Source organism: Chroicocephalus ridibundus, chromosome 1 (assembly GCF_963924245.1).
Source record: "Chroicocephalus ridibundus chromosome 1, bChrRid1.1, whole genome shotgun sequence".
Lineage (NCBI taxonomy): Eukaryota > Metazoa > Chordata > Aves > Charadriiformes > Laridae > Chroicocephalus > Chroicocephalus ridibundus.
Window position 1 is genome coordinate 181529504 of NC_086284.1, and position 27347 is coordinate 181556850.

General features: G+C 38.6%; 1 protein-coding gene across 2 annotated transcripts in view; it reads right to left on the reverse strand.

Moving 5' to 3' along the window:
• FRS2 (fibroblast growth factor receptor substrate 2) overlaps positions 1–26381 on the reverse strand; it is a 53343-nt gene extending 26962 nt beyond the window's left edge. For both annotated transcript variants that reach the window (XM_063322975.1, XM_063322974.1), the window contains exon 1: positions 26238–26381. The gene's annotated coding sequence lies outside the window, so the exon portion shown is untranslated. The remainder of the gene's footprint in view (positions 1–26237) is intronic.
• Between the last annotated feature and the right edge of the window lie 966 nt (positions 26382–27347).

Consider the following 27347-nt stretch of genomic DNA (forward strand, 5'->3'; position numbering starts at 1 on the left):
ACTGTTCCCACCACAGTTGCCACAGCAGTAAGGCTTGTCCTCTGATCAAACCACAGCACAGACAATTTGACAGTAGTAAAGCCTGCAGACTAACACAAGGAAGATAGCACTGAGGTTGCATCACATTGCATATACCATTCCTTTTCCTCTTAGCCCATCCTTAAAACAGACTACTGGCACATACTTAGAACATATATTAAAAAAATAATTTAAAAACAGACAATGAACAGCTGCATGTCCTAAGATTTATGGAAGCTGAAGATTGAGACAACCACACCACAACACCTAGTGACAGTCAAAAGATATAAAAAAAAAAAATCAAAAAATTAGTTTGGCATTACCAGTCGAGAGGAACAACAGAGATGTAATGAGGATTTGATGGATTTTGTCTTGTCCTGTGTCATTCACAAGGGATGCTGGCTAAACCAGTTGGGCACAAGTCTTTCTTCTTGTTGAGCAAGTGGACACAAGAGACACATGCAAATTAAAACTGTCAGAGAACAAGTGTCAAGTAACCAAAGAGATCAGAGAAACAAATACCACTTTTGCTCCTCCATAGAATCGTGCACTGAATTTTGTTATATCATTCTTCCTAAAAAGATAAACTAATTTTATCTTTAATTAGGATTGTAAAGTAATTGTGACAGAAGCACTGGTGTCATTACAAAGCTAGCCTGAGTAACCATTTGCTCTCTCTTACTTTTCAAAATAACAGATTGCAAACCCATGGCTTGCAAACCCAGCCACATTTTAAAATTCCTCAATAACATCAGTTGTGGACCTCATGATTTGCTACTATTTACATAATTACTTTTTCCCTGGGACACTTTTCTAAATCTCTATTACCAACTATATCTTTATTACCTGGAAGAGTATTATCTGGGGTGAGATGATTGAGATGGTGGGAAATGAAAAAAAATCTGATTTTATTCCTCTTTTTGCAAGACTTTACTCTTCCCAAGACATTACTGAAGGCTATTCTTCAGGCATTTTATTGTCCCAAATTTGTAATTTGAAAGACTGTTTGTACAGTGAAGGTACGCATTTTGAAGAACAGAAGTTTACAGTAAAATGAAGCTTCCCTCACCAAAAAAGTGATACATACTTTCATTTAAACAAGTCCTTCCATAAGATTCCTTCCATTAACAAGTTTGATTAAGTATCATTTAGAAAATAATTTCTGTGGAAGGTTTTCAGGATTAAACTGTCAACTTTGTGTGTCACATGATATTTATAAGCACTGGTAGCTTCAACTACACAGAAAAGTCATAGTCACTTTATTGTACTGAAATTATCACCTGTTATCTTAAGTGGCAGATCGTCTTTAAGGATAAAAAAAAAAATCCTTTCTGGCTTCTTGTCTTGATAACACATGCATGTTTTCTGACCAACAACTATGATGCCTGAATATGTGCAGCACATGCTCTCACACAGCAGTCATCCCAAGACTGGGATTCATACGTACATACAAAGACAGCTGTAATCCCCTCTGAATGAGCAAGAGAGTGACACAACTCATAAAAAAAAAAAATCCTAAATGAAAGGCCTAAGAAGTGCACTGAACTTCTCTGGTGGTGGCACAGTAGCCTTAAGTTTCAGCCTCAGACTTCACACACCCTCACCCCTCCTTGGCTATGGGGAATTCTGAGTACTGTACAGTGTCAAATATTACCTGAAATACTGCAGCCCTCAAAGCCTTCATATAGGTCTTTTGTTTGTCTACCAACTGCATTCAGTTGTATTCTCTACAGATGAGTTCACACTGGCTTTATGTTTCTGTATTATTTTGTGAGCGAATTTTTTGTGATGAAACTTCTGCAACTCCTAGATACTAAGAATGAGGTTGATGTGGTTTAAAATAAAACTTGCATATGGAAAACAAGCTGATTCGGTTTATAGCTAGCATGGACAAGCTGGCCCTTGCCCATCCATTTTGCTAGCATCTGATGGCTATATTGAGTGCTCGTTTTCTCCTATAAAGGAGTAATTCGAAAGGCTGCTGAAGATCCAAGACTTTATTACCATTTCTAGCCATGACTATGTCAAAGCAGCACCCATAGCACCCTTTGAAAGTGGTATCAGTTCCACAACAGGGTTTCGTCTCTACTTGGGACTAAAGCCTCCAAACTTTATCCTCTACAGCTACACAATTTATTTTTTTCTGATGAACTTCCACAGTGGAAAACATGTACATTGAAGGCCGGGGGGACACACCACATCAACCAACACGTGTGCTCCTAGGGTGCACTACATTAATTCTTCATTTCTTTCATTAATAACATTACCCAAACAGATCACACTCTTGTTATTCTGTGCCAGCTGTGCTATTTAATGGATATTGAAGTACTACCACTTGGTAGAGTACATTAGCTTAAAAGGTACAAACAGTAGCTCTTCTATTACATTTTTTATTATTAAACTTCAAAAATGTACTACTGATGTTCTGAAAGCCCTGCAGACCTCCGTGGGAGTTGCCGATCCTGAAGTATTCTTGACATTAACTGCTTTATTGGCTAAAGCAGACAAGTCGTCTCTTTTATGAAGAGTCACTATTCATACACCAGCCACCATATATCTCCTAAACCAGCATTCCTCTAACTGAACTCCACAAGCGCAAGGCTCATTTCACCTTCCCATCCCTCCTCCTCTCCCCTCCAGTCTGAGCGGCACTTTGCAGGAAGCGATGGAGAACTGCAAGGGTGTCAGGGGAGCAGAAGGGAGAGGTGACTGCCAACACCAGGCAGGGGTCATGCAATGGTAGTGTGGAGGGACAGACCGGCAGTGCACAGAGCAGGACAGCAGGGCTGCTTAGAAATACGTGCAACCACTTTTCAGGAGGTCACACTCCCGCTGTCCCAAGGCTACACCATAACATAAGTCTGAGGTACAGCGATGGGCTCTCCTGCTGCTCCCGGCCACAGGTGAGCTCTGGCTCTCATTGGTCTCCATGATGAGCTGCTTCATGGAGTAAGGCCAGCAGAAAATATATTTTTGGAAGGTTACATTTCAGCCAGTTTAGCTTCCTGAGCTGCCTTCCTGCTGGCCTGCTGACAAAGCTGGCACAACCTAGAGAAGGCAGGAATGTGCAGAGGGGAGCAGGACCACAACCAGCTGCGTGCTTAGCTCAACTGGGACTTCAAGCCATACCCAGATCACAGCTTCGTTCCCACAACTTGACCAGAGATAAACTGACTTACGTTCCTCCTCCAGCTCATATGTACATCTCCACCTAAATGTATGCAAAATATCATTTATTGCTGCTGAGAAATAAAATACAAACAAAAAACTAATAAGAAAACCCCATACCCACCTGAATTCCAGCTATCTCAGGTTTCGCTTTCTAGAAATGTTTCCTCAGTTACCCATCACTTCCAGACACCAGTATGTCACTCCTAGCTGTTCTGGGTTAAAAATAATCATTATTTTCCTTGCACAGTTCTTTTTTTTAATCTGGACCAGCTTCCTGATCAGGTTCACCACATGAACACCCAAACACAAATAAGGGGGTGGCACCATTTATACCAGTGGCATCACAAAGAGAAATGCTCTTTGAAACTACACCCACGGGTACACTTTTGCAGTTACTCTATTCTCTGCTGCAGTTAAATAATCAATCACACCTTATTGTCAATGAAAAGTCACAGAAAACCTGAAAGGACAGAACACAGAAGAATTCAGATTTAGGAAGGTTTATTTAAACAGAAACGTTTTTTTAAAAAATGAATCTGACCCATCCATGGGACTTGCAGCTCAATTTTAAAGCAGGTGCAGTGATACCACCGCAATGCAACAATTTTCTAGAAGAGGAGAGAGCTCTTTAGTTAGATCCTTTAAACAGCCAGTTTGCTGCTTCAGGGTGTTAGAAGCCTGCTGAAAGATGACACAAAAAACAATCGTTCGCAGATTCTACAACTACAGCATTTTGTGGGTGAAAACTCAGTGGTCTCTAGCAGAAGAGCACAATTTGTTTAAAAACATCAGCTGTAAAATGTTTTGGCATAAAACTCATTTAAATAACAAGTCCATAAAGCTTGCTGGCACTTACTTAGACAAGAATGAAAAGAAAACAAATATCTATTCTAATTCACTCCATTCTAAGAACTAGATTTGTATTTTAAATTTCGTATTAATTTATATGATTCAACATCCTAAACTAGAGACAGTGTGTACAAGTGCAAGTTAAAAAACAATTCCAACGCATATTTAAATTCACTTACAAAGTCCCTTCTAGATTTACTCTGTAGGCGAAAACTCAAAGGAGAAAAATATCTGTATTATGTGCTGACTTCCCTTGTTTCTCTACTCCAGCTTATTAGCATTTCTGCAGTGAACTATCCATTTTAACAATTTTTTTTTTTTTTTAAGTAAAGGAAACTGCTTGTTACCATTGTTAATATTCAAATTCCTGTAAAAAAGTTAAAAGATCTTCTCACTCCCTACAACACATTTCAGCTGCTCAGGAAAGGACAGGGAATGATACACCTAAAGTCTAAACCAGATAAACTAAACCACCACTGTCCACAGAGAGGATTTGTTTTTACTGGTTATCATAACAAAATACAGCAGTTTAAAACTAACTTCTGAGGAGCTATTTTTTATATATTTTATTAGCTGAACACTGTCACCTGAGATCCCTGTCCGGTGTTTTTTTCTGTGAAGAAATGCACGAGTGATTTTTGAGGTGCTCTCTTGTGTTCGAGAGATGTGGGGTATTGCCAGATAACCTGAGCTGTTCTATCCTAAGCAAGTAAATTAATTACAAATGGATTAAGATGGGAATTCTAGGTTTAGAAGTTAGTTTAATAAATATTCACACCCAAAAATCATTGGTCAAATGGGAGGGGAAAAAAAGCTTACACATCAAGATGAGATAACTTAATAGAACCTTTGAGAATTAAAAAAAAAAGTTCTTAAAAACCATTAAGTAACCACCAAATAATTAAACATATAATAAATACATCGTAATTAATGTCTGTAATAAGCTGACAAGAAAACCAGTGGAGCTTTGATGTCTTGAGTAGATCCAAAATCAAGGTCAGAAAACTTTCTGGAATACATTATTTAGGTAGAAAGTTAACTGCTTTCAGTTCAAGAGTAAATGGGTGAGATGTAGTATCTTATCAGAACACAAAGGAGTCAGACTAGGTTCCTCCATTCTAGCCTTAAGCAACTTATGACTAAGAATAAATGTTGGCATTAAACAAACAAACAAAAAAAACCTAAACAAAAAACCAACCCTTTCTCCACTATTCAAAGATTTTCAAAAGCAGGTTTAGAATAAAAACTACATTTGAACTTGGTGTTGAAATATATTCCTGCCAAGGACTACATTTTAAAATATCACTGCGTTATGTACAAGACTGACATAAATTACAGCAGTGATTACGGAGCATCTTAAAGCATGGAACAGTGGAAATAACATCAATGAACACACACAGTTTGGAAGTATGTGCATCTTTGGATAGAAAAATAAAAATGTTTGCTATGTAACAAAGCTACAAAGTCTGAAGTGCAAACTTTAAGGTTTCATTAACATAACTGGTACTTCTGAACTAGTGTATTTGATAATGATTTTCACCTATTTAATAAAATAATACCTTTAATACCTTGCTATACTGCATAAGAGGTTTTCCAGAAGACACAGAGTTCAGGTAACAGTTTTACATGAGAATTGATTCGTAAAGCATGATTACTGAACACGGTGTTCCTTCCTTTTCTGTCTACCTCAATTATATTTTTTCCTGTCTTTTCTATAGTGTTCCATCTCCAGCCACAGAGACTGACACTGGGAAATACCCTGAAAAGAACAATTAGCCCTTGTGTACCAACTCTGGGGTTTAGCGAATCAGTAGGGTGATGAGTATCAATCACCACACTGCCAATTATGCTGTCCAGTGGAGACGGACAGTCAGATGAAGACAGACAAGTACCCCAGGTGACAGGGCCAGAGGCGACTAAGGCCAGCACCTTTGGTTTCCAGGCCATTTGGAAGATTCTCCGTACATCTCACTGACTGTCTTTCCTACATTCTCTTGACCTTTACTTTCTGCTAGTCTTCATCTCACTTCCTTGCTCCTTCTCCTCTCACCGCATCTCATCATTCCATTTTCTTGGCTCAGCTCATCCCTGGTCCATATCCAGGACCTTGCTCCCACCATTGCTGTCAATCTATAATCACTTATGTAATACATGTATTTTTCTTATTTTGCATGCCTCTCTCAGCCATTTAGACCATAAACTCTAAAAAACAGTTGGTAATCCCTGCCCTAATATTTATACTGCAGCTACCAGAAGAGAGATGCAACTTCAGCTGAACATTACACACACTGTAACAGACATGAAAACTCTGAAGTCCAGACACAATTTTTTGTCAGGAACACCTCTGCCAATCTCCATGTTTTATGGCACCGCTAACTGGTTGCTTTCGTCTGTCCCCATAAAGTGAATACATTTTCCATCCAATAACTGGCAATGAGCAGAGTCATTTCAACTATGTTAAAACAGTGTTATGCTCATCATACAATTTAAGTGCCTTGCACTTCACCCTTAATTTGAGTACAAGTAATGAGTTTTTATGTGCAATTCTATACTTACAGAGGAATTATTTGCTATTGTACTGCCTATAACCCTTCAAACCCAAAACTGTAAAGACATCAAACATAGAGCTGATGAGTACAGGCTTGTAAAGGGGAAAATATACAACATGTCAGTAAAGCTGGCTTACACAAAGCTTCCTTAGGAACACCAGCTATACCTTCCTTAGAGTCAGATAAATCCACTTTTTTTATTTTTATGTTTAAAACCTTTGTCTGCAATAGTACAAGAGACAAGGAAAGAAAAATTAACAGTGGAAGTCCTTGAAATGAAGACATTCTCAAGACATGCTGTGCCAAAGTAGTTTAGTTTACTTACAGGAACTGTATTCTCAGAGATAATACAACTAGTGAGTTTGAAGTTCCATATATAGGAGGCTCAATCATGTGCGATTAAAATCTTTTCCATAACCATTTTTAGAGCTTTGCTCATAGATACTAAGGCAAAAAGGGCACCTCGTCAAAAAGTCTCCCACCATTCCCTTACAATCTGAAGGCTATGCAAGGGAAAGTCTATGTGGCAAGGAGAAGAGATGGGTCAGGAGAACCCATCTCAAAACACTGTTCCTGCATGACAAATGAAGCATATATCAGTATGGATAAACAAGCAGTGAGAACTTCAATGAATAAATAATCGTTAGGACAGTGCAACTTATTTCTACCAAATATACAAAAATTATCTCATCAGTCTGACCAAGTGGCCCACCAAGTTTGTACTTTTGGATATTGGCATGTTTTTTGTAATTTTGGATATTGGCATGGTTTGGAAACACATTGGCAAGCGTGTTCGACTGGTTCAAAGAACTTTGGTCATTAGTTAGACTGAAACATCCATTAATTACTTTGTCCCAAAACACACAGAATTATGCGAGTTAACAGTCTCTGATGCAAAATGTTTAATCTTTACCAAAGCTACACAATAAACAGGCAGAAGGACACGTTATATTTGTGCCCACTGGCATGGTAATACAGACACAGGCAGTGTGTCTGAGCATGCTGTTCCTCCTTTCCAAAGCTTTACTATACACAAAACCCCCCCAGTTACCCAGTGTGACTGATTTTAAGCAGGATGGGTTTTACATGTGGTCTCTCAACACACAAATACAGTATGTGCTCCACAAATTCTGAAATTGGTTGCCAGTCTTCATTTCATAAAAAGGAATAGTCTCCTTGAGCTTTATAGAAACTTTAAGGCACAAACTGCCTGCCTGTGACTCCATCTCTTCGCTGCAATTGCTGCCTTTGCTAGCTAGATAAATCATGCTACTTATAAAAATAAACACGGATTCTCCTGAATTGCAACAGACCTGTGAGGACTAGCATAAAGATTATCATTTCACACTGAGTTAACAGACAAACACCCCATCAGAGCACCACCAAAAATGGTGAAATTAACAATAGCACAGGCAATGTATATCATACTCTGTGCACCTTTTCTCATACAAATTTACCTATATACAAAAGATAATAATATTTTAAACAATATCAAGATAAACATGAACCATTAAAGGATGCCATTAAGATTCATCTGTATTTTCCAAGCCATTCCTTAAAAGACACATCTTTAGTTACCAGAAACCGGTGCTTTCAAATTCAAAATATTTAAGTGTTCTCACTTGTTTAGTCTATCCAGAAAAAGACAGCAGCATGAATTGCAAAACCAGATGTTATTAATAATACATAATTAACATCACAAGCTTGCTAGCAATCCAATGCAACCTCAGAAATCTGGGGTTTCTGTTGTCTTCAAGCAGATAGGATACCAGAACAGATAGGACATTTTTGGGCACAACAGAGGGAAAAAAAAAAAAAAATCCTGTGAACAACTGTACCTAAGACCACTCCCCACAGTCAGTAAAGCTACAAGTTAGCATTAAGAATTTAAGTTTGATCTAATAACCTTCCCATCATTCTGAACAGTGAGAAGTCTCAAAATAATCTTGCATCTTAATTTACTCTGCACATCAAAGGAACAGCACTAATCTAGGCAGAACATAACCAAAAGCACAATTATTTTATAGGCAGCAACAAGCCTTTATAGTGAAAAGGAAATATTAAGGTTAAAGAAAACACATGCTTTTTCTACTCTTATAAGCAGATGCTTATGTTAATAAGGGTCACATTTTATGTCAGAGATTTTAACATTACAGGCAGACAGCTTTCAAAACTGTTGGAATTGTGAAAGCTCTTTTAATCATATAGTCAAGATTAAAGCTAAACTTTTAAAAGTTTTGAGTTTCTCTTAAATATTCTCTTTCACAATTTAAAAAACCACACTACATTAATTGTGTCCCAGGAGCCATATTTAAGTATGTGTGGTACAGGAATGACTGGGAGGTAGGGAGAAGGATGTAAAAAATCCTGTTTACAGAAGAAATTCAATTGTACTCTATTCATGTATATATTCTATTATGCATAGTACCTATGTACTTTAACATGACTATTTTTTATTAGTTACATAAAGGGAATAACTAGGATGACTGTACACCTTTTTAAAAAAAAGCCAACAGTGAATATTGGTAATCGAAACAGTTGTGTAACACTCCCAAAAGGCCATCTTAAATACTGCAGATTAAATATTGGGCTACTCCATAAACTTTTACACTGACAACCCCTGCTTGCTTCCCTGAACAAAAAAAAAAATTCTTACTACTGTTGTGAAATCCGAGAAGTCCAAATGAATCAATACGAATATTTTCATATCTATATCCCCCTCAACTTGTTCTTCTTTATATGTTAACACTGAAGCCCAGAAAAATGCCAAAAATAAATCATTATTTTAAAAATTTGTAACTCTCTACTAGAATTATGTCTCCTAGAACTGACAGGAGGTAAGACATAACAAAAACACCTCTTTCAAAACCAAGCCTACGTTTCTTAGGTAACACAAATTCCATTTATAACAAGGAGATGTTGCTTCTTCTCATGTATAGAAAATAGGTGCATGGCTACCAAGTAGTGTGAAGTTTTCCTTTTGTGAATTAAACAGTCATTGTGAGATGGGATATTTCAAATTAACTCCTGTGCTCTTCTTTCTCAGAATGCTATTTTGTGTTACCTTCAGCTGATCTAAAGGAAACTGCAGCTGAAAGACATGGTCTTTCCTGCTCTGTCTGTCTTCTAATTAGCCAGACAACCTTCAATACAAACCACTGCGCTGATCTTGCTCATCAGAAGGCCACACTGTTAACTACTGCCAACAAAAGGCAAGATGGACCACAAAGCCTAAGGAGAAATCATACTCCTCTTTTTTGGCAACAGGTCATACTTTGACCATTTTAAAGTGGTCATGAAAATACAGCTTCATTGTAATATAAAGAGATATTACAGGGATCTGCTAAAATCGATCAATTTGTATTACCACTTTTACACAAACCTACAGAACACCTAAAGGAAAGAAAACAGGCTGTAGCCTCTGAAACTGCTTTCTTTCAACACATTCTATGCAAAGGTAAGTTCATATAAAGCTACAGTTATGTGTGCAAAGTGTAATTTCAAGCAAATACTGAAATCTGTTTAACAGTTGGGAAAAGTAAGATTTTTATAAAATGCATAGTATTTCAGTTGCAACATCAAGAATGATATTGATAAGGCTTATTAAATCTAGAAATCTAGACTTATGCAAACAGCATGTTGGCATTCTACAACTTCTAACAGTGCTATTTCTAACTTCCATTTACACTGCAGTAAAAGTGTCAAAAATTCTGCACAAACACTGCTTCAAAAGTTCCTGAATGTTTAGGAACAGGATGAGTGACTATTTAGCCCGTACAGTTTAAAAAAAAAAAAGTCCACTTCTGCATTTTCTTTAAAATAAGAACGTAAAACTTCACTTAAGTGTACAAGTTAAGATTAAGTTCCTGCCATTTAAGCTGTTTCACTTGACCAATGGAAGTCATTCCCATCATTTTTCAAGAAGTCAACTAGATGTCAAGCATCCTTACAAACTCCAGCTCAAGCATTATCCAGCTCAATATTAAGTTATACTTCACATAAACACACAGCATGAAACCTTCAGAAGTTTGTGATTTGCCGAACCTGACTATTAAAGTGTTCAGCAATGATAGCTACAAACAGTAAGATATTTGTCTCCCCCCTCCACAAAAGATCGACAGCATAAAGATTAATTTAGAGCAAGAACATAAACTTTAGGCCTTCATATGAAGTAGCACATTTCACATCTAATTTCTAATGAGAGTGCGAGATAAATGGCTTGCTTTCACCTTAAAATTAATATTCAGTAAACTGGAAGGACAGTAGTATGTTTTAAAAACTTATTACGCTACTTAGTATTTCAAGTTAAAAGGATATCTTTGAAATTATAACTATGTATTGTTTGAAAATATTTTGGCGCTGGCACAGAATCTGCAAAGAATAGCCCAAGCTTTAACTTAATTATCCTTTTACAAGAATTGTGGTTTGAGAAAATACAACAGCTTCATAAACATAATAATCACTAAGCGTAATAGCCTTTGGCAATAATGTTCCAAAGCAAGTTTGGATAATCCAAGATAAACCATGACTCCTATTCTTTCTCTCTGTACTTTTGCAGTTAATACAAAAAATTCAAAAGCAAATGAAAATGGTGTGCCTCAGACTGTACAAGCAAACAAAACACAAGCTTCTGTCAAAGCAACACATTACATCCAGCAATAATTGAATTAGTCAACAAGAGTACGTTACAAAAACTGCAATCCAACAAAATAATCTGCAAAAGCTACATTATTTTCTAGAATAGAAATAGAAAGCAACTGAAGAAAATTTAGACACAGTTACAGAAGCAGTGTGAAATAATCGTTATGCTACTTAGGGTGCACTTTAACCCCTGATATTCTATCCATTTATTGCAGCCCTTTTGTCTACACTGGAAGACACCCCAAAAGAAAAGCACAGAAGCCACTTATCCATGGCCTAACAACACTCCAGATATTTTGAAAATAATTTAGAACTAAGAAGTGTGATAATTAGCTATGGCTAAGACAGTAAAATACTGTAATTCAAATTCTATACATAATAGGTAGTATTAGGATAAATTAAATCAAGAGCCAAAAATTCAAAATATTCCAAAAATCAAGCTTCTTCGTAACTGATTCCTAGTTCCCTTTCTTTATCATTTCCCATTCAATTCCCTATGCTCATCCACCACCTTATCTTGTCTTGCCCAGCACCTACAACTTCTGTTTAACCCCACCAACATTTAGGCTGCTCGCCTACATGAAACACCCCAGGTTTCCATAGGTCCAGTTCTACATCTGAATCGGATGTATTCTCTGTAATAGCTGATTATTACAACACACCAATAACTTGCTTATTCTAAACATGCCACATGCTTTGATAGGGTTGTACAACTCCAAGTAAGTTATTTAACCCTGAATATTTCAAAGATTATTAACCTAACATCCCTATGCTCCTTCATAAATTCCAACCCACTTATGTTGACTATCTGAATATGCAAATCAATTTCTGTACATTATCCCCTAAAAATTACAGTAGGAGAAAATTGTTGGTTTTCATTTAGAAGTCAATACTGCTTAACTAGTGTTCTGGAAAATAACTAGAGAAACAAGAACATTATGCAGAGCACGTGTAACTGATGTTACTTTCCTTGGGAGGAGATAGGACTTAATTTACATTATTTCAGTCACCTTATACACATCTATAACATCACAAGTGAGAAGGCAGCAAACTAGTGCAGAAGGGAAAACAAACAGTTAGAAAAGACTTAAATAATACATGATGGAACCACAGCCAGATGATATTCATCCCTTGCTTCTGCTGTGCCAGCAACCGAGAGCCTGTGCTGTGCTGCAAGGAGGGCTGCTGTCAAATTCTGAAACCTGCCTAGTGCTGCGAACTGATGCAAATTCTTCTATTGCAGCAGAGACTGACTTTTGCAGGCAGCCCTATGGCGCTAGCCTACTTCAAACGGGATCATGAGCATGTTACCTTTCCCCATTCCAACAGCCCTACACAGCAGCAACGTGCATCAGTTAGCCCCAGCGGTGTAATTTTCACATTATTCAATCTAAAATGCATTAGTTCTTGGTTGCCGAGGTGATACATTTTGTCTATTATGTTTACGCAACTAAGGTCAAACTGGGTATGTTAATTTTAGGCATTTTTCTAACTCACAGTGTACTGAAGCGATAGCCGAGTTCTTTAATCTCCAGCACATCTACGCTTCCGTGCTGGCCATCAGATAGCCGAGGGAACAAGAAGTAATCATAAGATTCTCAGAACTCAAGTTTACTACTTGTGCGGTACATGACTTATTTGGGTTTCCCTAGAGAATCACCTATAGCTAACACTTTTGAGAAGTTTAATTACAAGTGTTTAAAATCTCTGCCAAAACTACAGACTTGCGCCATCAATAGTGAAATATAACCTTAGATGACGCACATCTAGTAGCTTAGTAAAAAAAGTACTAAAATAGATGTATAAATAATGCATAAAATCTGTATGAAAAAGTCGCAGGGCACCACATAACCCACTGATAAAACTAATTACATTAGGCACAGGCCTAATGTGTGCTTGTGAATGCACACACTTCATACGGAAGCGTTTACAAATTTTCTTGGAAATAAAACTAAGTTCTGGGAAGTAGCAACCACCATCACCAAGGAGCCAGTGGATAAATTCACTATCCTCACAAGGTGCCAACCCCCCAACAAAATCCCTACCTCATTTCAGGAGACAAACACTGAACCACTCACGAAGCGGCTGCTAAATTGCTGCAGTTCACATCATGGCCGCTTAAAGCAAGCAAACAAACAAAATACTGTCAGGCATACTGTAAACTGATTTAGAAATAATTTAATCATGCATGCACAAGATAATTGTGCAAAGCAAACTGTAGAAAAAAGTGCACTGCGTGCCCCAAGTTACGCTGTCACTATTCAGTTTGTAAAGAGATGGGATTTTAGCTCAGAGCAAAAGAAACTCAGCTTCTAGGTTTCTGAGATTTTTATGCAATTTCCATTCAACAATGGGTTTACTCTCATTAGTAGCATAAAAGCAATATATTCACAAATACAGATTTGAAACCCAAAGAAAGTTTAAATAAAGTTTGTTATTAGGGTTAGCCTATGAGTAACCCAACAAGTAGCTCTTAACTTACAAACTTTAACATCAAGCATTTTGGTGACAGTTTTAGTTAGATTTTATTTGTAACTCCAGACTTGCACTTCAAAAACAACACCCCCTTATTCTTTCTAGTTTTATGTTCTTTTTACATGCCCCTATGTAGTTACAAAATTTCCCATAACTACCCACCTCAAAATACTCCATTCATAATGAGAGGTAATCAATGATGTGACTTCACTGAAGTTGTGTTTGGTATTGAAATTAATTCATGGAAAGCCTTTACAATGAATGCAAACCAAGATTTCTCTCAAATCACAAACAGTCAGCCCAAAATATTTACTATTCAAAGTAATATGTAAAATACTTCTGCTGCTCACCATACACTGCTAGGCTTTATTATTCCATCATCTCAAGCATTCTTCTGTGATATTTCCTTGTTCATTCTGAAGTCAAGAATACAGAAGGCTTTCTGAAGCTACATTTCCTTGGTATAGCACACTTGAGAAATAACATTTCATGCAGAACAAACCTAAAATCTAACTACTTAAAAACCTCATTAATACAGTATTTCACTTATTCCTCCTTAGCTGACAAGGAGGTTTTTTATATTTCATTATACAAGAGTTTACATTCTTTTCAGCTCCTGGGTTATGTCCAATTTTTGACAATTTGAATGCTAGCATTTCTACAGACTAATGATGGAGCAGAACATAAAGCTGAAAGCACACAAGTGATGGAAAAGAGCTGAAGATTTTCTTTCTATAAAAGAATGAACACTAGCCTGTCCCTTCCCCATCCTACCCCCCACCAATAATTTTAGCTATTAATCAACAATAAAAGCTATGTTAACTTGCATATCTCCATTAAAATCAAAAACAAAACCCACACACATCTAGGTCACACAATTTTATGTGGGGCACTGGAAGGCAACACGAAGAAATACAATCTGCCTATTCTAGACATTTTGACATCTAACAGCAGGATTAAAAAAAAGGTCTTATTTAAATATGTTTATTTTCTGTAAAAAATTCTAGAACTGTACGCAATCAAGCACTACAGCAGTTCACAAAAAACTGCGTTGGACAATTTCAAAATAATTAGCTACTAAACGCATAGCATGCTGAAACGAATACTTGGGCTTTTGCACCAAAAAAGCTAAAAGTACATATTTCATGTACAGTATGAAAACTTATGCTTATGATAGGACACTTCATAAGAATCCAATGCACCATCCTTAATGCACTTTATGAGTCAGCACCAGAGCCAATGAACCTAACAGTACCACTGCAACCAGTCATCTTACAGTCAATGCAAGAGCAGTTTGATGTATCACATAACAACTGGTTAATATCACTCTACTTGGTAACATAAAGTATCTCATGGCAGTCAACATTTAATCATTTTATTAAGAGCTTTCCCTAGAGTACAACAATAAGTACTTCCGTCTGTCCTCAAAGCCTCAGCTGAATAGGTTTCCTCATCTTCAGACATCTTCCTACTCCAAACTGTCCTTCCTAAGGAGAGCTTATAACCAGTAAATTCTAAACTGACCAGCATACGCTTAAGTTGAACCTTATTCTTCCAACATATATCGCTAAGTTTTGTCACATATAGTTCAATGAGAAGTCAAAACAATAAGCAAAATCTTACATGAATCAAGATCTAAATAAATAAAGAGCTGCTCAAAATTGTGCTCCAATTTACTTATCAATAGATAAGAGTATAGGAAAGTATCATAACATAAAACTTAATTTAACTGCATGCCAATTATATTCATTTATTTATTTTTACCCTGTGGTAAATTGAAGGTTCTTATGCCCTTCGGGAGGTGAGACAGGACAGGTTTAGTATAAATAACTATTGATTTATTTTAACATCAGCAGTGAAGAATTCACAGAAAAATGCTGAACTGATACGGTATTGGCACAATCAAACCTTCAGAAAGGCAGGGTGGTGGTTTTTTTTTAATTTCACACTACTGGCAACGTTAAGCTACTTTTTACTTTGATATGGAACTATTTAAAAAACATACCATTTTATATTAGTAAGTTACATCCATTTAACAAATAGAATTCTATACTACAGCTGACATAAGAAATACAAACTCTTCAAGAGAAGTAAATTTAAACTTAGCAGACAAACATGAAGCTGTGCTCTACAGGACCACTTTGTAGGGACTTAACAGGGAATCCTGAAGCAGGAAGAAATAAATATTTATTAAGCAAATGTACTGACACCTAGGGACTAAAGTCATAGTAGAAGAAAACACGTTTGTGAAGATCAGATGATCTACATTCACTGTAGGCACAGAAAATCCAAGACAGATAACTTGAACTTTAAATTTTGAAGGGCAATTTGTTGCCCTTTACTAGTAGAAACATTTCGAGACCCTAAGTGGCCATAAGTATCTTAAAATAACAGTAATAATATACACTTAAACCCAAAGAATCTTACAGATACTAGAAGCTTATCTAAGTTTCTGGTATATGTTGTACCTCTGAGACAAAACACACATTGCTCTAGAACTAAAGACCCAGAGGACAAGCTGGAAATGCTCTCCCTACCTCTGTTATCAGAAAAACTTCTGGAACTTCGGGAAAGGGGATGTAAGCACTGGATAAGAAAGGCTCACCCACCCACCTGTCTACCAAAAAAGGGAGGAGGGAATAAAAAAAATAAAAAAAGAAAATAGTTTGTCTGAAGCCTATGTAGCACATTCCCTTTTTCCCTTCTTGTATACATTCTTTTCTAGTCCAGCAATTTTTAGGAATGGAGCACTCCCTGGAGTTGCAGGATTGACCGATCAGCACGTATTACTCAGAATTTCTCTAAATATAGGCACAACAATGTTATCATAATAATACTAAATAAATACCACAAAGTTCAAGTTTAGAGAACAAATTATTGGATAATATTGTATTTCATATTAGCTTGTTCATAACTTTTTAAGAACTAAAATGTCTTAACCAAACGCCTTTCAATAACAAATATTATCATAATGGTATCCTTCCCAGCAAAATTGCAAGTACAGAGAAAGCGCTCTGGGGAACTGAATACTATCACCTAAAACTTACACAGTAAATGAAGAAAGAGACAGCTATCAGAAAGATAGGAAAGCAGGCTTTCACATTCTCTCAGAGCATCCAAACGTTTCCCAATTAAATGCTTTTAGGAACCTTAAATTAGGGGTCAATTATTTAAGAATACCTCCAGTCTAGCTGCATAAATACTGTATAGACCTATACAAAACATCCAGCTAACTTTAGCATTAACATTTGTACACTTGCAAGAATTAACACTAAAACTACCACTGCCCTAGTCCTTTTATATTTAGGGCAATACAAATTGATGAGTAGCATATACATGCACTCAACTTCAAGGCACGAAAGTCTACTCAGTAGATTTTAAGAGAATGAAACACAAGGCAGCTGCTATGACCCAGAAGAGATTCACAACAATTTAACTCTACTATCCTAAAATATTTTCAAGGCAGGTATAGCAAGCTGTATGTTAAAATTTGTTATTTTAGCTATTATAATTGTTTTACTTTTTCATTGTTTCACCAGCCAAAAACATTCAAATAATGAGGAGTCCCTAAAGTTTAACTTTATTAAAAAAAAAAAAACCACAAATACAACCAAACCACACACCAGAACACCACAAACAAAAACCAAAACACAAGCCACAAAAATCTTGTGACCCATAGTTTCATGAAACATGAAAACAAAATATTTAAGAGTTACTTGGCTTTCCTTATTAAAAAAAAAAAATATATTACCTCTGTTAATATTAGCTTTAGTTCTGTAATAAGTCAAGCATAGGACACAGCACTTAATACTTTTATTGCCAGTTTAATTCAATTTGTATATCATTTAAATAAAAGCTGCAGATTACATCTGATTTGCCACACCAAAGAAACCTGCCAAGTGTAGAAAAAAGTATTTACTAACTGAAATCACATACGATAATAAAAGTCCACAAAATCTGACATTGTACTCTCACGACAGAGTTTAAAGCATGCCAGTAGCACACTCTGCTTACTCCAAAGTAAAAAGTATAGTCATCAGACAAGTGAACCAGATTTGGAAAATATACAGCAACATACGTTTCACCAGTCTCTAAGAAAAGATCTAAAGGTAACATGCATCCCTGTCAACTTTGGTAAATAAAAATATAGTTCATCTATATAAGCAGAGAGAAAACAGGATACTCTAAGACCAGTGAAGAAAAGTCAGAGGTGCAATCGTCTTCTCTTGCAGTAGCATTAACATATATAACATACAATTATACTCAAAAGTTTCCTTAAATAAAAGTGAAGAATATGACACAAAACATAAGTAAAGATGGGGGGGGGGGGGGGCGGGGCGGGGGGAATAGATAGATTTGAGCTCCAAGACTAGCAAGGAAAAAGAATACTATGACGCGGAACTACAAGATGCGGGTTTTCAAATTCAAAGACAATGAGCTTTAGCTTGATGAGGAAAACTAACAGACAGACTAACGAAAAATTGCACCATCTGTATTTTAAACATTTTGCATTTTAAACAGGTTGCAGAGATAGGAATATCAGGAGAAGAGGGAGGAGGTACTTGAACTACTCCAGATGACAGATACAGGCCTAAATTTCCTTTGTAAAGACAGAAAAAGAAAACGTGGTCTTGAAAATGTTGTTTGGACAAGGAAGGAGGAGGATATGAATAAAGCATGACTGTGGATTCAAGGAGAAGAGGAGAAAAAGAGGGCTACTCCCAAACAACTGCCCTGGGCAAGAGAGGATTATATCGCTGTCAGCAGCATCACAAACAGCAACCAAACGAGTTAAATTTGAGAGAGATGATAATGAGCTCTGAGACATTCAAAATGTTTATGATAATAAGAAACACTGCAAGGAAATGCAGGACTGAATGAAGGCACATAGAGCCACAAAACTCTACAAAAGAAATGCAGTAACCTAAATAAAGGCCATAGCATGCAAGATTTTTATGAATGCTCTACACCTTGGGATTAGTGGGAAGAGGGTACAAAAGAAGGAAGATGCTTGCAGCAAGCTGTACCACGGATGTTGAATAGGGACACGGTTGGGACAGCCAGGCAAGTTTCCCTACGTCGCGTCTCCTCTTACATCCACAAAGCTAAAGCAGCTTAGCTATACACTTTACACAAAGCGCAACTACGCTTTGAAAATGTAAATAATTTTTTTCGTTTTATTATTGTACCACCTGACAGATGCATAATAACAAGTACTTTCAATTACAATTATTGTGGTGATTCAAAAGCAATAATATATTTTATTTAAAATAAAATTGGTAATCTAATTACATGCTTCAATCAGTGTACTGAAAAATACAGACAACTACAAAGAAAGGCGTATTACACCCTCTACTTCTAATGGTTGTCTGAAAAGGCTAAACTTGTTGAGTGACATCAAGGGGGGGAAAAAAAAACAAAGTCCCTTATGTTCCAGTAAGATTTTTTTTAAAAGAAAAATAACAACAACTGTGCTTTAAAGGAGTAATTCAAAGAGATATCTTTTTTTTTAAACATAAATACAACGCAGTCTAAGATGTCGGAAGAATCTTAACATACTTCCCTGAAGAAGTAGCCCTCCCTGTGTTTGCTTGGTATCTTAATTTGCCTTTGGTTTCAAAACTCTAGGCTTGCCAAGAGCTATTCCTTTCAAAACCTCAGGAATTCCATTACTAGTTTTAAGCTAAATTAAAGGAAAATAGAAGCATTCAACGCATGGCAAAAGTATGCACAAAGTGTTTGTTGATACTCATAAATAGACTGAAAAATTTAGACATGTCTGAAGGATAACTGCTGCACAGTCAGCTCTGTTTTGCTCTGCTGCGCAGCTAAGCAAAAAGCTACTGCTGTCGTTTCAGAAAAGCTCAGCATAAGATACATTGCTACCAAGATCGAACACAGCACTAGAATGTTCATTTTTCCCTTGAAGTTTATACATAAACCAAAGTTTGCATTTCTGCGGGGGCGGGGGGGGGGGGACGGGGACGGTGGTGGAAATAGTGGGAGTTTCCCCTTTAAAGCTACTGCTTCAACATCTGCATTTGGGAAAAAGATGCCACAGTGTCCTAAGGCATGGCAAAACCAGCCGACTCTCCACCCTGTCAAACGTCTTGCAATCCATGAAATAAAGACATTCCATCTCAGAAATACATCTAATATTGTGCTGATGAGTATCTTTCCAATGTTCACATAATAGGTCCCTTCCAACTTGCGGTATTCTGGTTCTATGATTCTAAACAAGCAGTATGGTAAGAATGAAATGCCCCCACCTGCATATTGTGCCAGGTGTCATACCAACGCACAAGAAGATAATAACCCTATGCAAAGCATTTAAGAAAATTTGCTTGAAAGACAAATGCTTCATTTGTGTCAAGGTGAGTAATCCCAGCAGGTAAGAACTACTACACAGTTTAACTTCTTTGGCAGCAGCCACAGGAAAACAGTAGAAATATCAACACACCAGTTTAAACTGCAGCTCCAGTGAGAGACAGATCAAAGTTCTGTATCTTCCATCAGAAACACGGAATCCAGGTACCGGCATACGGAATAGAGAGTCTATTTTACCCTTGAAAAGGCAGGAAATTAAAGCAACTTTTCACCATTGAGTCAGCACACAGTAACGAATCAGTGGTTTACAGTAACCATCACCACTGTATGAATGACAGCAGTAGCTTCTCAACCCTGCCAGGACAAAAATCATTATGAAGAAAAGCCAAGGGAAAGAAGTCAGTTCTTCAGACTAAAAACACGGTGCCCCAGTCTCTCCTGAGTTTGGAGTACAGTCCAGGAAAACTACCTCTATCACTATCTCAGATATGCCCTATAGTTCTCAGCTTTTATTACAAGCACAGACAATTCATACAGTATTTCTGAATCACATTTTCCTCAACAGAAAAGTAACAGAGACATGTAGAAGAAAAAGATGAATAGCAAGAAATACTTGAGTACCTTTGCCATAAGATACACACTTATCATAAACAAGGGAAAAGAAAAAGGGTAAACTAAACCCTACATTTGGGATCTTTTTTCAAAATCCCAGTTCAAAAACATACCAACACAGAGGTGTTTCTACCAACAGCCAATACTGAAACTGAACCTTTACATAAAATAAACAAACAAACAAAAAAACAGCCCAATAAAAGTCCTGTGAAGAGAAGTGGCAGGTCTAGTAACTGCTTGATTCTGGAAGTTGAAGTAAATAAAGGTGGCCTTCCAGCATGGGCAGCTATGATAGCAATGACATGCAACACAACGATTTTGCACTCGCAATAATTCAGAGGAACACACTGCCTAACAGTATTACTTTGTTGACTAAGATTCAGGCAAAAAATTTAGGGATTATCCAGGACCACCTGAGAAGTCAGTGACAGATTAAGTACAGTTCATGCGACAAGAAGCTTCTCATCTCACTACCCCACATATGGATGTGAAAGCATTTTAGAAGAACAAATGACATGAAATTAAAGTACTCTAAGACAACAGGAGTAAACAGTCAGTAATGACAACGCCATTTCCACTAATTAGAAAAGAATGCATATACTCAGTCCCAAACATGCAATAATCATGAAATTTTATTGTATAAACATCAGAAATAAGTTATTAGTTCTTTTTATTAAGGCCAAGGGATAACTATTTCTGTTGTCATTTCAAGCTTGAGGGAAAGACTGAAATTCTGGAGAATCACATGGCTCCAGGAAAAAGGGCCTCAATAAAGAGGGAGCTAAATTGGTTGTCATGATTGTTGCCACCCTGCCAGAAGCAGTGAAGAGGAAACTTTGAAGAGTATGCTACACTTGGAGAATACATAACATATACACACACATCTATATGCATACATACTTATATGAGAAAACACTATGCACCATTTTATCACCAGTTCAAGTCCAAAAAGAATGTTCACATCTAACACTGATTAAATAGAAGGACCAACAAGAAAAAATGATGCTTAAGAACAGAAAATTCAGTCTGTTATATTAGGGGTGCTGGTTTACAACTTACACACAACTAAAATACCATCTGCATACGCTGCGCAAAATTACACATCTCTGGACAGCAGTTTGCAGCCAACAGCTTCTCAAATAGCTTTGATGTAAAATTATGTTATTCAGTAGCAAACAAAAATGAAACCCATTACATTTGTTTCAGAAAACGTCACTGAAAAGCTGCAGATAGGTCATCTCTTCCAGCAGTAGCTACTGCCCAGAGTTATTCATCGCCACCCAGCAAAGAGAGGTTACCACCCATACAGACTTGCGACAGAGTGAACCGTGTAAGAGCACACTAATCCACTTCAAGAAAGACTAATCAAGGTAACTGACCAGTGAAGGTAGATTGAGTCCATTTAGCTGCTGATTATGCCTAAAGCACATAATGCTGCATAGAGCTTCCTTGGTGGAAGGGATCATTAAGCATGGTAATCTGTGGCACATCAGTAGAGACAAATGGCTGGGGGACACAGTATCTACAATTTTCACAGATGTTTGGAGGGGGGGGAAATCAATGCCTATCCATATTGTGAAACATTAGAGTACAACTTCTGTGATAGCCTGAAAGCCTTAAGATAGATTTTGAAAACCGCTAACCATTAAATAGTTACTTAAGAAGAAAAGTCGCACACTGCCTCCTAGGAAACTGTCTGAAGTTATAATATATGTCTTAGGTAAGCCTCATAATTTTCATACGTTTGGTCATTTGGTTTTTTTAATCTACTTATTACTGCATAATACCTCACAGTTTTCTTAGTGGACACTGTGATCACTATCTTTTCTGAATTTAGTCTTTTAAATTTAAAAACTCAATATACATGCTGAACGAATTCATTGTTTCATGAATTTGACGGATGAACAGCAGTTATAAACATGAGCATATTTTTTCCCATTAAGTACCGCTAAATGAAACAGTAGGTACCAAATAAAAATACTAAAAAAAATTAGTTAGTATACAAAAGGCCAGATTCTTCCCTCAAAATCCCTTCAAAGAACATAATGAAATCAGAGACACACTGCCATGGATTAAGGGGTCTTAGGTGTAAAATATGCCCACGAACCATGACTGAACAATGTCTTCAAATCCTTGATGCCATATGAGCTTAACCTCACTGAACTGGCCACTACCGAACATACTTTAAACTGGCATAATGTGTCACTGTCACCAAAAGAAACAGACACACCCTGCTCCCCTTACTGCTTGCTTCCACCCCCATCTTTGCGCCAGCACAAATGTTTGTGCAGCAAACTGATCCAGCTTAAACCTAACCCTCCCCTCCCTGCCCCTCCCCCCGAGTCAGTTCAAACCTCAACCCAGTTCACCACATAACCATACAAGTATTTGCCTGCACAAAGGAGGAAGCAGCAGAGCGGGGTGGAAACAAACAGGACCATGTTTTTCAGTGGTGGAGCTGGTCCATGCCAGCTGTATGCCAGTGCAAAGCACTGGGTCACAGGCTGGGGTCCCCTAACATCAGTCTCAGCCGTGCAGGTCACTCTTCCCCTCCCTCTCCTCGCATCCCACCTCTTTGCTCACACAGCCACTGGCAGGTAGGGAACTGCTGGGTGAGTCAGTGCAGGCGCTGAGTCTTTTAAAAACTAACTCAAAAAAAAAAAAAAAAAAAAAAAGAAAAAAAGTTGCTAGTTTTCAGCCAGTTCAGCCTCCTGAACCAGCTCCCAGTGCCATCCTTACCGACAAAAGGAAGAAAGAGGAGGAAGAAGGCTGAGAAGACAGAAGGTCCAATTTTGATCAGCTTGTGATGCTGTGGAAACACACTTGTACACCACCACATTTTAAATTTATACTTGCCAGAGCAGCTGAACATGATTATTTTAATTAATTTGTTCCTAAGATTAAGTCTTGTCCCGATTTTTTCCAGAAACCTAAGCAGCCATAGCCTACTTGGGCACAAGCAGCAGGAAGTGAGGCTGGAAGTTCACTACATTAACCAGTTTCACTCTTTGTGTTTAATAAAATGAAGATAGAGCATTAGTTACTCTACCTTAATGATACTTTCACCAGATATTCTTCTAAACATCACTGATTAAATCACCTCAGATATTTGCATAGAAAGAACATACACGTAATAAAACCAATGCAGTCATGTTAAGTATTTTCTTAACTGTAGTCTAGTATTTACATGGAATTTAAACAATGGTTCAGGTGATTAAAGTGGTCTTGCAAACTGCTCTGCTCAGGAGTAAATTTCATCCATGATTCAAAAAGTTGCTTTGCTTAAACTAGAACACCCAATGGTCACAGAAGCAAACAAAATTCATTTCAATGAGTTCAGAATCAGACCCACAATAAACATGGATATAGCTAGTTTCAAGCTAATTTTTGAAAAGTATTGTACGTAGGAGTACAGACAGACTGTTAGCAATAATCTTGCTAACTTCCAAGCAATAGAATTTATTACCAGATTGTTATATTTAGCAGGAAATTATTTCCATGGCAAGTAAATATATTTGTTTATATATCTTGTTAACAAAGAAAAGAAACATCATATCAATTCAAAAGACAAAACATACCAACATTACAGTTCAAGAACTGTGTAACTGAAGTGCAGAATAAAGATTCATTTATCCACAAACCAGCCTTCCCAAGTGCCATATATATTTTTCCAGTTTATGAAACTTTTCTTACAAAGATAGATTCTTCCACAAACTACCACCTGCCCATTGCAACAATTTACAACAACAGTTCTTTCTTTAACAGAAATTTCTTGTATGATGAAAAAGTGTTCCAAACTAATCTGCCTGTAAGAATGACACAGAAATGAGCACAGTTTGAGTACAACTCACCACCAACATTTAAGACAAGAAACTCAACTGGGAAGCGAGCAAAACCCTGGAAAGCCACTTGCCCAGATATACATGCAACCGATGGCACGACATTTCAACAAGCATTTTCAAAGCGTTCTTGACACCGAGGCAAATAAAGTCAAGGAATCTCAGTCAAAGAATAACGTTCTTAATCACTTTCCATTTGGAATGGAATTAATGGGTTTGGGACTTGAACTGGCGATTTATACTGATATATGCTTCTTTTTAAGCAGGCACAGACAGATGTGCTTTTCAAATCCACTTGCTAATTGAGGAGAACAGACAAACAGTTATGCGGACTTTAACAAGAAAATAGGATGCTTATTGGATTTGAACCCATGTGTCTTAATACCAAATCACTTTTAATACAGCGATAAATCTTAAAAAAAATAATTTTTCATTCCCCTAAATACAAATATGGTGTAGAGCTAGCAGAGCAGCTGTAATGACAGATTCCTAGTATAGAATTACTGCTAACATTAACACCATTAAAGAAAGATAACAAATACTTATTCAGAAAACTTTTTTCTCATTACACTAAACATCACTTTGTTGCTATTTAAGTAAAAAAAAGAAAAAACCTAAAAAAAAAAGCTAAAAAATTTCAAAGACTATTCAAAAAAAGTCACAAATAAAAAACTTGTTTAAAATATTACTAAAATCAAACAATGGTTGGCAACTTTTTCAACACTTACTAGAATCAACCCTCGTTTCTACAGTATGTCTTCACTGCAACAGTACTATTTTCAACTCACAGTCCAACAACACTCCTAGTAATTTCTAATTGTGATTATCACTTCTTATGAAGTGAATAAGATGCAGTGTCCAGGAAGATGAGAAAACGCTCTTTCATTTTCCAGAAAAATCAAGTTTAGATAGAGAACAGAGTCAAACGAGTAGCGAGACACCTTTTGACCTTTGCGACTCTTCAGATCTATGCGTGCTACCTTCGCATCTATGGATACGTCAGAGGAAGGGGAGTTTAAAATGACGGGCATGTAAGTTAGGTGTCATTTTCATTCATACACACAGCACCACTTCGGAAAGCCCAGAGGACGCCCATCCCCCCGGGAGGCTCTGCCTGCTGACCCTAACCCACTGACCCGACAGACTTCTCCATTAGTCCCAGGGCTCACACCTCGGAAGCCCGTGGACTTGCCCAGCGACGTGGAACAGAAAACGCACTTGCCTTGAGAGGCATGTGACAGAGGCCGCTGACCCAGAGGAAGATGCGACCGCTTGACAGGTCACCCCAGCCGAGGAGACCAAGCTATCGGACACACCGAGCACCCAACAGGCAGCCGGGACCCAGACCCGCCTCCGCCAAACCCACCGCCGGGCCAACTTTAACGGCTCCTCTTTTGTTTTTAAAGCCACGCTCCGCTCACCGCCCCCAGCTCCCCGCTCACCCCCCCGCGCCACAACCCCGCAGCACGGCGGTGAGCCCCCACACAAACAACCCCGGGCCGCCTCCGGCGCCCCCGCCCCAGCCGCCCCCACAGCGAGCCCCCGCACCCCGGACGGAGCTCCTACCGCAGGGCACGTCCCAGCCGGGCTCCCACGGGAAGAGGAGAGACACGGGGCTGCTCCCGCCCACGGGCGAGCCGGGCCCAGCCCCGGGAGCCTCCGCTGCCGCCCCCCTCCCAGCGGAGCCGGCCGGGCACCCCCGCGAGAAGGAGCCGGGGTGGGGTATGGGGAGGAGGGGGGAAGGACCAGCACCCACCTCCGCCATGAGCCCCGCGCTGGCCGCCGCGCCGAGCCGGCCGGGCCGCCGGTGAGGGGCGAGACGGCGGCCCCCGCGTCGCGCGGCGGGGTAACGGCTGCGCCTCCCGATAGCGGCAGCGACAGGGCCTCGCTCTGGGCCGGACTCTGCCCGCGACAACTTCCGGGGCACGGGGCGAACGGCTTCCGGAGGCAGCAGCCAAGGGGGCGGTGCGCGGGGGGCCGCTGAACGGTGAGGGGAGTGAGGGTGGCGGCGGCGGCTCTGTCACCCGGCCCCGGCTCTGTCACCCGGCCCAACACCGTCACCTGGCCCCAGCCCTTCATCCGGCCCCGGCCCGTCACCCACCCGGCGGGGGAGCCGGCAGGCAGCAGAGAGTGCACCTCAGAGCGGTGCAGGGGCCAGCTATGAGGGGAGGCGTCCGCGAAGCGGGTCTTACTGGTTTCTCAGGTAAAAATAAATAAATAAATACATACATATATACATAAATAATAAAGAACTAAAGCTGTAATTGCACGCAGGTCTTTGGAAAGGATTGGCTCAGTCGGTTTGGCGTGGTTTGTTTTAAATTTCTTGCCAGGCAGCCGCCGTCGGTTGTGTTGTAGCCAATGTCCCAGTGTTACTTTAAACACTTGCCGTGGTAACTCGTCTACAGCCACTGAAGGTGCTCTGTTTTCATGAAGTACACAACGTGCAACTGAAAGCAAAGGTAAACGGCGTATATATTAAAAGAAAAAAATGCAGCAAAAAGAAATGTGGGAAAGAAGAAGGAGAGAGGGTGCCACACCTGCATGTTGTGCAGGTTTGTGGAAACACCACTCCTGTAAGCCAGTGCAAAAAACCACCACACATTTGTTCTTACTGTCGCTACCCATGCGTCATCTTGTCCGCTGCCTGTTTACAGACCAATACGTGTGACAGGTCTTGGTCCAGAAGACCTTGTAATTTACAGTTAATCTTGAATGTGTAATTACTGTCCCAACACACGCACAAATCAAACGCATTGGTCTCAGAGCGGCCAGCAGCCTGCACAAAACTCTCAGCTTTGTCTCAGATCGTGCTACACTTCCCTGTTCCTTGGCCTTGCCCTAATATCTGGCCTCTCCACCAAAC